The sequence below is a fragment of the Triturus cristatus genome, chromosome 2_1 (genome assembly GCF_964204655.1).
Source record: "Triturus cristatus chromosome 2_1, aTriCri1.1, whole genome shotgun sequence".
Classification (NCBI taxonomy): Eukaryota; Metazoa; Chordata; class Amphibia; order Caudata; family Salamandridae; genus Triturus; species Triturus cristatus.
In genome coordinates this window covers 349,617,759-349,631,407 of record NC_140581.1, presented here as the reverse complement: position 1 = coordinate 349,631,407, position 13,649 = coordinate 349,617,759, and the positions used below count along the sequence as shown (strand labels likewise).

Sequence of the window (13,649 nt, the reverse complement as noted above, 5' to 3'; positions counted from 1 at the left end):
TGAGTGTGCTGAGGCAGCAGTTTTGAAATGTAAGTGGGGCTGTGCACACCTTTGCCCTGCCCATCACCTAGTCCTCTTTTGTCTCACTGTCTAGGAGGAATACACAAAGGCAAATTGTCATACTAATGATAGTCATGTGACACAGGACACAGGCTGCAGGCACAAAATGGTTGGAACGGCCAACTTTCTAAAATTGGCATTTCCAGAATTATGATTCATCCTCTTATTTATCATTTACACCGTTCACTTTACCACTGCTAACCAGTGCAACATTCAGTATGTTCACTTCTTAAAACATGGTAAAATTGGCCTACACCTGATTGTCATATTTAATTTACTTATGTCTGTACTAAAGAGGTACAACATGTACCCAGAGCATGTGAATTAAATGCTCCTCGTGGGACTGCAGCATTTATTGTGCCACCCACTCCTTAACACATGTTGCAGTCCTGCCATTGCAGCCTGTGTGCAGTTTATTTTAAACTAACTTTATTGAACATTTTGCAGCAAGACACAGTATCACACAGTGCAATATATAATCATAATACATGCATGACATAGCAACAAGCCCAAACATTAATAATATATCAGATCAGTAGCCCATAGTAGCTGCACCTTTTCCCCCATATACACGCATGTTTCTTAGGGCAGCCACGAGCCTAAAAAACTGGTTTCTCCTGGTGAGTGCACCAGTCCACTCCTGCATGCCAACCCTTACCATTCGGCGGCTTCCATTGTTTCCATGCCCGTGCTACGTCCCGCTTGGCAACCAAGCAAGCCTTCGCCAGAAAGACATGCTCAGCTCTAGGACCCCCTACTTCATCCAGTTACCCAGGCAGGGCAATATGAGGCGTTACCTCCAGGGAGAGGCCTGAGACAGATGAAAGAATATGACCCACCTCCCTGCAGAAGGGCCTCAGCACCAAACAATCCCAAGCGATATGATAGAAATCCTCTGTGGGGAGCGCACACGGCGCTCATCATCTTGAAGCAAATGTTGTAAGCACTTCGTAGTGAGATTTGTCACATGCAAGTAACTGAACTCCCTTGGTGCCTTGCAAGCCTCCATCCAGTTGTCTTCATTATTATTATTAATTAATCCAACCCATTCAAGTCCCCCACCCAGGAAGCCCACATTTGTCGGGTTCTCTCAAGGCCATCCAGCGTGTGGATCACCAGTGACCTGTAAACCATTGACGTAGCTCTTTACCTAGCTATTTTCTGTTAACCTCGACACTAGGCCTGGGCCAAATTTCCGTTCTGTTCGCGGAAATTGCGATAATTTGGCATTTCCGCGTTCCGCGGAAAGCGTGAAAATGTCAAAATTTCCGCATTCCGCAGCTTAGCAATAATTTGTTTCTTGCTCGCGCTGTAAAATAATACATTCTCGCGTGCGCACGATCGCCTTACCTGAATCCCCGCGTTCGCCGATAAATTTTTCCGCATTGGTAAGTTGGCGAGCCGCGACCACGCACAAAAAATACCGCGAACGGGCGGGAAAAAAACTTCCGCATCTTCGCGATATTTCCGCGTGTTTGCGGAGATTTTTAACATTTTCGCGATTATTTGCAAAAGTGAATTTCGCAAATTCCGCACACCCCTAGTAATAATCAAATATAAACGCAAGGGTGTAGTTCACGCTCCACACAGATACAATCACTATTCAAACCAATATGGTAAATGAACTTTAAGATGGTGCCCGTCTAGCGAGGCAGTCAACATCCTCCTATGTAAAATGGCCCATATTCATGACACCATTCAGGAGAGACAACTGTGGGCATATTTGTAGATTTAACAGCTTTAACCAATATATATGTGTATTCAAGCTGGTGCCGTCAAGGAACGTAAAGATGGCGACGATTTATCCTGTAAGGGTGTAACCGTATATACTATTTGACCTAACTCCAAGCGAAGGGAAACAGGGATTGATGTAAAACCACACACTTAAAGTGGGGTTTGTCTGTAATAATCGAGTATTAACGTAATGTTGCAGTGGATCTTACTGTGCTCCAACTAGACAACATTATTATGGTACCCGATACGGTGAAGGAACTCTAAGATGGCGCCCGATTATCGGGGTAGTTAATCCCTTGTAAAACGGCCCACCTCTATGACATCATTGAGGAGAAACAAGTAAGGGTGGGTTTAAAAGTAGCGCCACGCGTTGTTCACTCTGTTTTGGCATTGGGGTAACATAGAGCACAGACGTCATGTAATATTGGTAAGTGAAAATAAGCAACTATGGGGCCATTGTGCTATGTTGAATTAGAAAGTATATTTCTGAATAGTAACAGGTAGCAAAGCTAGAAAAAACTATCGGCATACCACATTTATATGCTTAAATCTTGTTCGTTTTAATATCGGGTCTCTTTAATACATAGCCCGTAGGGACCCGGCATTATTAATATTATAAAGTGCAGTCACAGTAATGGAATGTGGCATAGATGCCACGAGAAGGATAAGTGTTACTATGCATGTCCTACAGGGAATAGGAGGCCCATCAGCCTGGTTAAACTGTGATGTCATCGATACAAGTGCATTTGGAGCTACATAATTTGACATAGACATTACTGTAAAGATGATGATAGGAAATTATAGAGGGTCGCAGAATATTATAGCCTAGCTTAAAAGAATAGATTAACACTAGAATTGCTTTATTGGTCTTGTTATTGAACCCGGTAATTCTGCATAAATATGATTAGATAAGCGTGCTGATCTTAAGATGCAGTATGCCGCATTGCAGTGAGGAGGCTTTCATTGCTATTGTGAATTTAATAAAGAGCGTCACAGCGTAATGGCCCCTCAACCTCGTGATCAAAAATATCCCATTTTCCTTCTCTCTTTTATTTACAGCATCGACAGACATTCATAATTAAAAAATAGAATTCAGCCTGATCCATATAAAAATACATTATGATATTGACTAATCCCACCCAACGCCATAAGGTCAGTGGTCATCTTTAGAGAAATTATATATTATATAAAATCTTGAGAAGTAGGTGGGTCACGTTCACTCATGAACTGTATATACATCTGTTCAACCCCTTAGGCAATCTTCGTTTGATGCCACTCGGCATAAACCGATATTGAGTAACCACTCAACAAGATGCGATAGAACAATTGTGAAGAGGTAAATATTTGTACCACTATTTAAGGGCTCCATTATAATGGGCTTTGCATGTATTATAAGGTTTGAAATGGGGTATACTTGTTCAGAATCATAGCCTCAGCCTTTTCCTTTAGGAGCGGAGATTCATTCATCCTCTTATTTATCATATTGTTACCTAGGTTGCAAGATTTCTTGATAGCTTCCTCATAAGGTGCACCATTAGCTGAATCACAATAATAACCACATAGTGGCCTGAAAAGAAGATTTTAAGAGTAGGTATTAATTAATAAATAAAGCAGAGTCTTATGATATCACATTGCTACCTGGAGCCTTATAATATAATAGGAGGTCATAATATTGCCTCTCTTGCTTTACCAATACAGTCATTGTATATCCAGGATAGAGATATCTTATATCTCAAACTGCTCGAGGATAGTATCATCTAGACACCCACGAGGTAGGCTTAAGAAATATAAAATGTTATTCATATCTGATAACTTTATAAGCATGTGAGGTCACACTAAACAAAGAAGGAAATATATATCTAATGTTGGTTCTAAACACTGACAACTCAAACTATTGACACCTATTAACACCTTGATGATTTCTTGGTTTGGTACTGTCTCCTACTTTCACACTGACAGCATGCAAATTGAGTCATGGATAATGCTGTAAATCTAACGTTCAACTACATGTAGCTGTCATATACTGTTGTTGTTTGATACTGACTCGAGGAAAGAAACCTTTGACTAGATCCTGTTATCAAATGGGTACCTATGGTTTTAGCACATGTTTTTAATGGTTCAAAGGGCCATTTAATCTCTAGACTATAATTATGTTTGTCAACAAGCCACCAGTCTCTGTGCATTTAGTTATTTGAGATTCATGGGTTTTTAATATACACTTTGACCAAAGTAGTAAATTGAAAAAAGAAAAAAATGATGTGTGTGCAAATGAATTTAAATTATGACATTTGTGTTATTTGAAATATAAAGCTATGAAATAATTTGAAATGTATCTACTGTTTAAGGAAGAGAATACGTGTGGTTCATAGAATATTATTCAGATTGTAAATTTATTTATCCATGTCTACACATTATTTACAAAAAACATTTTCTATACAAAAAAGATGTAAGAATATTAAAAAGAAAATAATAATCTATTTATACTTATCATGTAGTAGCATTTGTGTTTTCACTGTATACATATCTATTTAGTCTAGAGTTAACATGCCAACTTAAGGTAAAACACACCGTGCCCGGTGTTTTCGTTTTCCAAAGACATTTATCAGTGATCTAACCTGGAAGAAGCTAAAAAAGAGTAACCTGCGCTGCAAACCGCATCTAACCCGAACCTCCTCCCAGTTAATACATTTACCTCCTATTATAAAGTGGCTTAGCTCTTTAAAACCTTTTGATTCCCAAAGTTTAGTATTACTATTTCAAATGTAAAGGCCCAAACTTCTGGCCTCTGCAAGCCCAAATATTAAAACCCCGTAGATTGGGCATTTTGAGAATAACATTTCTGAAGTCTATTAGAAAGAGCATGAAGCGTCTTGTATCTTACTTTTTTGGGAAGTTTTGATATTTTTAAGAAGACCGGAAGGTGAGTTCCGCTTCATGGACCATCTTACTAAGGAAAAAGCTATCCAAAGATCCCCTATTATCTAGCAGACGAACTACTATATCCATAAACGCTGCTTCATAATAGGTACGAAAATGGGGGAGTGCCAACCCACCCCAGCTAAAGTCAAGTTGAAGGATTGATAGTTTTAACCTTGATGCTTTTTTATTTTAAAAAAACTGTTGAAATAATGATGCCAATACTCTAAAATAAACTGCATTGACTTTGATCTGTATATTTGAAAAAAGAAAAATTAATAAGGGTAGTACTGACATCTTTATTAGAGCAACACGGCCGATCAAGGTAAGGGGAAGAAGAATCCACTTTCCCAATAGATCTTTAATTTTACTCAGTGTTGCGTCATAATTTAATCTAAACAGATCCGCATATTGGTTTGAAACATAAATTCCCAAATAGCGAATCAGCTCAGAAGAATATGCTTGTTGTTTTAAATTGTCTGGGAGAAAATTACACCAGACATTTAGCCCCAATACTTTAGTTTTTTAATGATTAATTTTATATCCTCCAATCGCCTCAAACTCAGCGAACTCCCTAATAATCCTATCAATATTTTGTTTTTCCGGTTCAAGATAAAGTATAATGTCTGCAAATAATTTTATTTTTGACATCTATTGGAGTTTTTATATCTATATTATCCCGAATCATAACGGCCAGAGGTTCTATGAAGACGGTAAATAAAACAGGTGACAAGGGGCACCCCTGCCGGGTCCCACATCTAATACCTATTGTACCTACCGATTTAGAGTTTATCCTAATCTGAGCCTGAGCTCCTTGATATATATTCTGGAGCAGTGGTTCCCAAACTTTTGACTCCTGAGGACCCCCATTGAGTCACCACTGGAAGTCGGGGACCCCCAAGCAATTTGCAGGATTTAAATTTCAAACATTAAAACAGTAATTTGAAATAAATAAACACATGTGTGCACACAAAACAAATACTCGAATTACTAAGGATTTTAGGGGCATATTTACAAGTCCCTATCGCCATGGGAACGTCACTTTTTGCGATGTTCCTGTGGCAATAGGGGATTTGCCTTATTTACAAGGCAGCGTTAAGCCACTTATTGTGGTTTAACGCTGCCTTGTAAATAAGGCCCCCCTTTCACGCAATGCTTAGCTTGAAAAAGGTGGGCAGTGGGAGTTGCAGTGGGCGTTTCACTCCAACACCCATTGATTTTGACGCTGCCCTCTATTTACAAGGTCAGCTTAAATAGGAGACAGGACCAAAATTAAGACCATGAAAAACCTGGTCTTAACTTGGCAAAATGAGGAGAAATGCCTTATTTCTCCTCGTTTTTGCTTTTTCCAACGGAAAAAGCAAAACACCTTTGATTGTATATGTTCAGGAAGGTGACCCTTCCTGCACATAAACAATCTTTAATAAAAATGATGTTTTGTAACTTCCATGTGTGCTGCATTAGGCAGCACACATAGAAGTGACAAAACGGCATTACAAAATTGTTCATGTGCAGGAAGTGGGAAAATAGCAGCATCAGGATAATGATAGACTGGGAATAAACATATGTTGCTAACTTTTACCATGCAGTTTGCAAGCAGCTCTTTGAAGACAGTTTATAGGACACTGTGCTAGATTACGATTGTGCCTTATGAATTGCACAGTGACAAAAGAATCTCTGTGGCAAAATCAGTAACCCACTGACCTATGCACATAAAATACTTTTTTTTTAAATGCATTGTACACATTCTTTGCAGTAGGCATATTAACCCTCTGTGTCACATTAGATAAGTCAAAGCTGCCACTGGACAAAACTCTCATCTCTCTCCAGTAGGTACATTAATCACTGACATTTTGTTGACACTTTCATAGTTGCTTGAAAACTGCTAATTTTACAAGGAACTTTGCAGTGCTTTTATAACTGCTGCCTGCGGACCCCCTGGGAATGTGCCACGGACCCCTGGGGGTCCTCGGACCCCAGTTTGGGAAACACTGTTCTGGAGCATAGTAATAGTTTGTGCCGGAAACCCAAACCTTTCAAGGCCAGAAAAGAACGCACCCCAATTCACAAGGTCGAATGCCTTCTCGGCATCGACCATCATTATTATTGCGTGAGTTTGGTGGGTATTAAAATAGTCAATTGCTCGAATTAAATAACTAGTGTTTGACGACATTGTCCGACCTGCTATAAAGCCAGATTGATCTTTATGTATTGCATATTGTGCCACAGAGGTGAATCGACTGGCCCATATTTTCATCAGTAGTTTATAGTCTACATTTAAAAGGCTGATTGGCCTATAAGAGCCGACCTCCCTAGGGCTTTTGCCCTTCTTTACGAAACTGACTCGAGGATTCTTTAAAGGCCGCTGGAACATCACCTCCCGCTTTAACATGATTGAATAGCTCCAGCAAGAATGGAATTAGCTCTTCCGAGAAAGCCATATAAAATTCAATTGGAAGAACATCATTCCCACAGGCCTTACCTCCAGGCATTGAGGCCAAAGCCCTAGAGATTTCTTCTGCTGAAATGCCGACCATTAGAGCCTCTTGCTATCCTATAGAGAGCTGATGGAGAGCTAAATCATCAAAATAACACTGAATAGCTTCTTTAGATACCTGATAGTCAGATGAATAGCGATCGTTATAGTGATATACAAATGTTTTGAGATGCTTTCTTTTATAGAAACTATTATCCACGTCCCAGGTATTGCCACTTCAACAATTACCGCCGCTTCTTGCTTGACTCTAGTTGACCATGCCAACAATTTTCCTACCATCTGGCTTTCTTCGTAAACTCTCTGCTGGTATGCTCTTGAACTACTTATTTCTTCCATATTAAAAAACTCCCTCAATTCCTGTTTGGCCTTGGTTAGTTCCTCTCCAGCGCTATGTCCCCCCCCAGAGGAACCTCTCTTTTTTACCAAGGCTGCATCAATAGCTGTCTGGAGTTCTTTTATTCGAGTTTTATGCTCTCTGGCTTGTTCCGCCAAGAAAACAATCATTTGTCCTCGTACTGAGGCATTAAAGGCCCCCCAAACTGAGAAAGGCCTCACAGTGCCCCTATTGATCCTAAAAAACTCCCTAATCCATTCTCGCGTACTCATTATCCACTGTTGATTGGATAAGAGAAGTCTATCCATCTGCCACCTAGATTTTTCTCTACCCCCAGTGCTAGATTAATTTTAATTTTACTAAAGAATGGTCTGAGAAAGAATTGGCCAAAATCTCTGTATTCGAGCAGCTCAGGGAACGTGACACCAGGAAGAAATCAATCCGTGAAGTGGACTTAAATTGACTAGAGTAATAGGTAAACTGTTTAGCTACACCATGGGCCCTTCGCCAACGATCTACAAGTTGATGGTCCTGTTTCATGACATCAATCAGCTTTTTGGACCTGGGCTTCTCCTGCTTTTTTGCTTTGTTTGATGTATCTAATTGCAGATCTTGTATAAAATTAAAATCCCCCCTTAAATAATTGGGCCCACCGCTGTTCTAGCTTTATCATTTATGTTTTTAAGAGACATAAAATCATCTATGACTGGGGCATAATAATTCACAAAATTCAACATATTGCCATTCACCTTTGCAACAATCCAAATCCATGTGCCATATGGATCTCTTTGAATTTGAGTGATGTCCCAGTTTATCCCTTGCCCGAAATAAATAGCAACCCCCCTTATTGCTGCCTGGGCTGAAGCAAAATAGGCTTTAGAGAAACCTTTGGGGATAAACAATTTATGCTGATTAGATTTAAGGTGAGTTTCCTGCAAAAACAAAATTTGGGGCGAGAATGCCGCCAACCATCTGATCAATCCACCATAATTTCGCTTGTTTGAGATGCCATTTACATTGATCGATATAATACGGGCATTATTATCCATTATAATCCATTATTAACACTGTTGCTTTGATCCAAAACGTCAGTATTTTGATCCTGAACATCAGTAAACATACCCTTCCTTCTAGTATGATATTTTAAATAATTCTGCTCATTTTCGTTTTCTGCACCACCACCCTCCCTCAGTGCCCTAACCCACCCCCAAATCCAACCCAAAACCCAGTGACCCATCCCACTTCTGGCAACTGAAAGTTAATATATCATCTGGTAGAGAACCACAATGGTCTATATGTCAATGTTTTGAGTGAGGTTCTTTTTTTTGTAATGATATACTTTCTACATTGTATTTTATGGGCAGAGCCTGCAGCCAGAAGATGGGGAATTGTCCACCTTACCCCCTGCCTGCCCTGGAATTGGGCCCTTAACATTGGATGCCATGATATTGCACTCTGGTGTGATACACCGCCCCCCCCGAACTGGAAAAGAAAGAAAGAAAAAGGAAAAGAAAAAAACTACAGTGCTAGCACAAATGTCCTTCATATCATACAGTTGAATCCCTTTGCTTATCCTTCGTGATTTGCTGCAAAGGTTCCTGAGCTTCATCTAGACTTGTAAACATATGGAACTTGCCGTGAACCAAAACTTGAAGTTTCGACTGTTGGGCAATGGCCGCTTGGGCTCCCTGTGCTTTAAACAAATAGAGGAGCTTAACAAACTCTTTCCGGCGACGTGCTGCCGCTGTACTCATATCCGAGAAAATGCGGCAGTTAGGAACCTCTCGGGATGAAAATTGCTTCTTCTGTATTGCCCTAGTTAGAATCTGCTCTTTCACACGATAATCTGAGAAATTCACTAGGATAATTCTAGGCAATTTAGAATTGGGAAAAGGCTGTGCTGGAACTCTGTGGGCACGAGTGATCATGAGAGCTCATGAGAATTCGGGAAGGACTGACTCTTTTATAAAATGACTCAACCCATTGTACTGGTTGAGACCATTCGCACCCCTCTGGAACCCCAACCAGCCGCAGATTAGTCTGACGTGAATGATTCTCTAATTCTTCGAGTTTAACTTCCAGTAAGTTCTTTTGTTTTTTGTCAGCTAAGACCTGCTGCTGAATTGAGGTCATCTGATCCTCTAACGGAGAGATTCAAGATTCGTTCTCCTGCAACCTAGATGGCAAGGCCCCCATTACCTCTTCAATTTTAGATAGACAAGCATGCAGTGCTGGAATTTCTGTTGCTTGTGTGGTCTTCATTTCTCTGATCTCATCAAGGATAAGATTAAGCATGCTTTTTATATCGCAATGGAAAGTAGGGCCAGCCCCAATTACAGACTCCGTAGAGATTGGCGTAGTTGCTTCAGCCCCTTCCGATGACAATGGAACTAGGGATGAAGAATTTGTCAATGATTGAAAAAGCAGAGGAGGTTCGAAGGTAGTCATTTCAGGACAAGATTGTGACTGAGTCTGAGCGATCTGTGCATTGTTAGTACTATGGGTATCCTGCTTCAGGCCTGCTCAGGGACCGAGTTTGAGGTTGAGATGGCATACGTTTTTGAAACATGAGGTATTCCTTAATTGTGCCCAGAGGTACACTAATTATTAGTAAGTTATTTGTACCCATACTCTATCCAACACTTTCCCTACTGTTGCACTCTCTGGAGTTGGAATAGTAATTTTAATGTCTATGCTATCCAACACTTTCCCTACTGTTGCACTCTCGGGAGTTGGAATAGTAATTTTAACCCCTACGCTATCCAACACTTTCCCTACTGTTGTACTCTCTGGAGTTGGAATAATAATTTAAACCTCTACGCTATCCAACACTTTCCCTACTGTTGCACTCTGCACAAAAACAATACTGGGTGTAACACAGACACTCATGCACCATGGGAGATGGGTGCCTCTGTTGGTACTTAGCAGCCAAGAGTGTGCTAGCGCAGCGAGAGAGTAGGAATGCACCATATGTTAGCAAATATGATGCATTCCTGCCCTCTCCATTTGCCGCAGTGCAGTGTCTTGCTGCATTGCAATGCATGAAATCTTGATAAATATGTGCCATTAGGTTTTTCTTAAGATCAAGTTGTAAATCAAATGAAGCAATAGACATTCGTGAACATCATAGAGAGCACAGACTATATCAGATTTGGATAAGTCCAGACTGTCGATGCAACTGGTTGTATGATGGTACAACGCATGCCTGAATAATGTATGCCTGTATCACACGGTTTCTACCGTGACCACTTCTTTAGCACACATGTCTTTACTATGCATGCCTTTACCCATGCAATTTCTTTGTGGTAAAGACATGATGGGTAAAGGGGCATGCAGACTAAGTATCTTAGCCCTGCCCTGTAAACTGTCCCTTTTCCCCCTGCCCCCCCTCCAAAAAAATCCACACCCCAAAAACTATACTGACCCTAGCCCCCCAGCCCTGAGCTCTAGACATCCCCTCATCCCTAAACTACCCTGACCTTGCCCTGTAAACTGTCCCTTCTCCCCCTGCCCTGAGCCCTAAAAAATCAGCCCACGCCCCAAAAGCGACCTTGACCCCAGCCCCTCTGCCCTGAGTCCTAAAAGCTATCCTATACATCGCTTAACTACCCTGACTCTGCTCCCTGCCCCATAAACTGTCCCTTTTCCACCTGCCCTGAGCCCTAAAATTTAATCCCACAACCCAAAAATGACCCAAACAGCCCCCCTGCCCTGAGCCCTAAAAAACTGTTCCCTACCTCCGTGAAGTACCCCGACCCAGCCCCCCCCACCCGCTTTGAGGCCTAAAACTGTCTCCTGCCCTTAGCCCTCAAAACTATCCCCCACATCCTTAAACTACCCCATCCCTACACCCTGCCATGTAAACAGTCCCTTCTCCCCCTACCCTGAGCCCTAACAATTAGGCCCACTCCCCAAAAACGACCCCTATCCCAGTCCCCCTGCCCTGATCCCTAAAAACTATCCCTTGCATCCCTAAACTACCCCGACCCTGCTCCCTTCCCTGTAAACTGTCCTCTCGTCCCTTAGCCCTGAAATCTGTCCCCACCCTAAAAACTACCACGGCCCCCTCGAGTTCTAAAACCTACCCCCACCCCAAAAAACTACCCTTCCATCCCCAAAGACCAAGCCCAAGCCCCACTTACCGCACTGTGTCCATTGCCCTAAAAAATGTCCCTCACACTAAAAACTACCCTGATCCCCTCCTGAGTCCTAAAACCTACCACCACCCCGAAAAACTACCCCTTCACCCCTCAAGACCAAGCCCCAGCCCCACTAACATCACCGTCTCCTCTCCCAATTCCCGATAGTCCTTCCTCTACCTGTTTTCCCCTTCCTGGGCCTCTGCTCGGCAACTAGAAAGCTTATATGGGTTGTTAATGCACATGGGTGGTTAAGGCAATCGTGGTACTGCTTGCGAGGAAAGAACACACGTGGTTCAGCCTGCGTTGTTAAGGTTGTTTTCTGATGCAACTATATCAAAAACTTCTTGAGGTGCCAGATACTCCAATTTTTCTATTTAAAAGTATGTATGCCTTGAAAATAACATAACAGGAAGTTCTCAAGGAACAGACAGCAAGGATTTGACCCGACAAGGAGTTAGCAGATGTAGATATAGGGCATCCAACAGCCTCATGTATGTGTATTTGTAATCTGTATCTCCTCCACAAGTGGTATCCTGATGCTATTGACAGATGACAGATGTTTATTGTTACCAAACCCAATGATACTCATTTTAGCAAACCTTAGAAGGATGGAAGGCAGAGTGACCCCATCAGTTAAATGTATGGCCATGGTGACTACCATAGGTTCCTGCAATGAATGTATTAGTTCACTGAGCCCCTATGAACTACATGAAGCAATAACGTGCTAATAATATTATGATAGCATAGGCAATCTCAAATGTAATGTCAGAAGTAGTGCAAGGCTAATCATGACTGGCGAAATGCAATGGTTCTTTAATTCATAATCATAATCTTCCTTCAACTGAAAGTTAATATATCATCTGGTAGAGAACCACAATGGTCTATATGTCAATGTTTTGAGTGAGGTTCTTTTTTTTGTAATGATATACTTTCTACATTGTATTTTATGGGCAGAGCCTGCAGCATTTCCCTCTGGGTACTGAGCAGAAGGTGTGGCCTGTAGATTAGTTGTGATTCAAGCATCCAAGCTGGCAGTGCATATAATGCACAGTGCATGGCCTGACGTCCTTCAATACTTATCCTGGTTACACTGTCTATTACAGTGCTCTTTGGCAAGTCCCTGTAGAAATACCCTGTACATTTTTTTTTTTAAGAATATGATTTTGCTTCCAGGAGCACTGCATCATTCAGTTTCTATGCATGCTGTTAACAGTTGACTAGAGCATACAAGGCATGCATGGGCTCTTACCAAACCTTGTACGTATTACAAGCATGGCATGGTCTTCTGCCAGGCGCTGTGCCCACGACTGCCAAAAGACATAAGGCCAGATGTACAAAGCATTTTTTCGGTTGCAATCAGGCTGTTTGCAACTCAAATAATGGTTCTTCAAATGTACAAAGAGTAGCTATTTGGAAGGGGCGTGTTCAAGGAATTCTAATGGTATGTACTAATGCTTTGTGACAGAAATGCGGTCGCAAAACCTTTCCTTGGAACGGCTTCCCCTTTGGGAATGTTTCAAAAATATTTTTGGGGGGAGCAGGCAGTAATCCCACAAAAATAAAAAATAAAAATATATTTTTTTTAATTTAAGGAAAACGGGTTGCATTTAAAAAGAATAAAAGATTGCTTTATTGAAAAGCAATCACAGGCATGGTGGTCTGCTGCCCCCAGCACGCCACCATCCTGGTGATGGCAGTGACTCCTAGTGGGTCACAAATTGCGATCTACCTCCTTAATAATTATGAGGTAGGTCTATTAGTGACCTACTACGAATTGCTAATTAAGATATAAAGCGCCAGGTATAACTTTAATACATTAGTAATCACAAATTTCCAAATAGTATTTCCTTAAACATTGATATTACTAGTGTTAGTACATCTGGCCCATAGTGCACACTTGTGAGGAAGCACTGTCAGTATCCGTGCATGGGAATGCTGCGTTTTTCTTTTAAGGGGGTGGTAGTAT

The 13,649-nt window shown here is 41.3% G+C and overlaps 1 protein-coding gene and 1 long non-coding RNA gene across 2 annotated transcripts in view; one reads left to right on the top strand and one right to left on the bottom strand.

Moving 5' to 3' along the window:
- The window catches only part of LOC146864181 (sodium channel protein type 2 subunit alpha-like), an 869,020-nt gene that overhangs the window by 326,858 nt on the left and 528,513 nt on the right, over positions 1–13,649 (bottom strand). The window lies entirely within an intron of this gene.
- LOC146864182 (uncharacterized) lies at positions 2,132–13,511 on the top strand. Its single transcript, XR_014970065.1, has 4 exons — positions 2,132–2,221; positions 2,854–2,946; positions 3,050–3,130; positions 8,906–13,511. It is a non-coding gene; the product is annotated as an uncharacterized LOC146864182 (long non-coding RNA).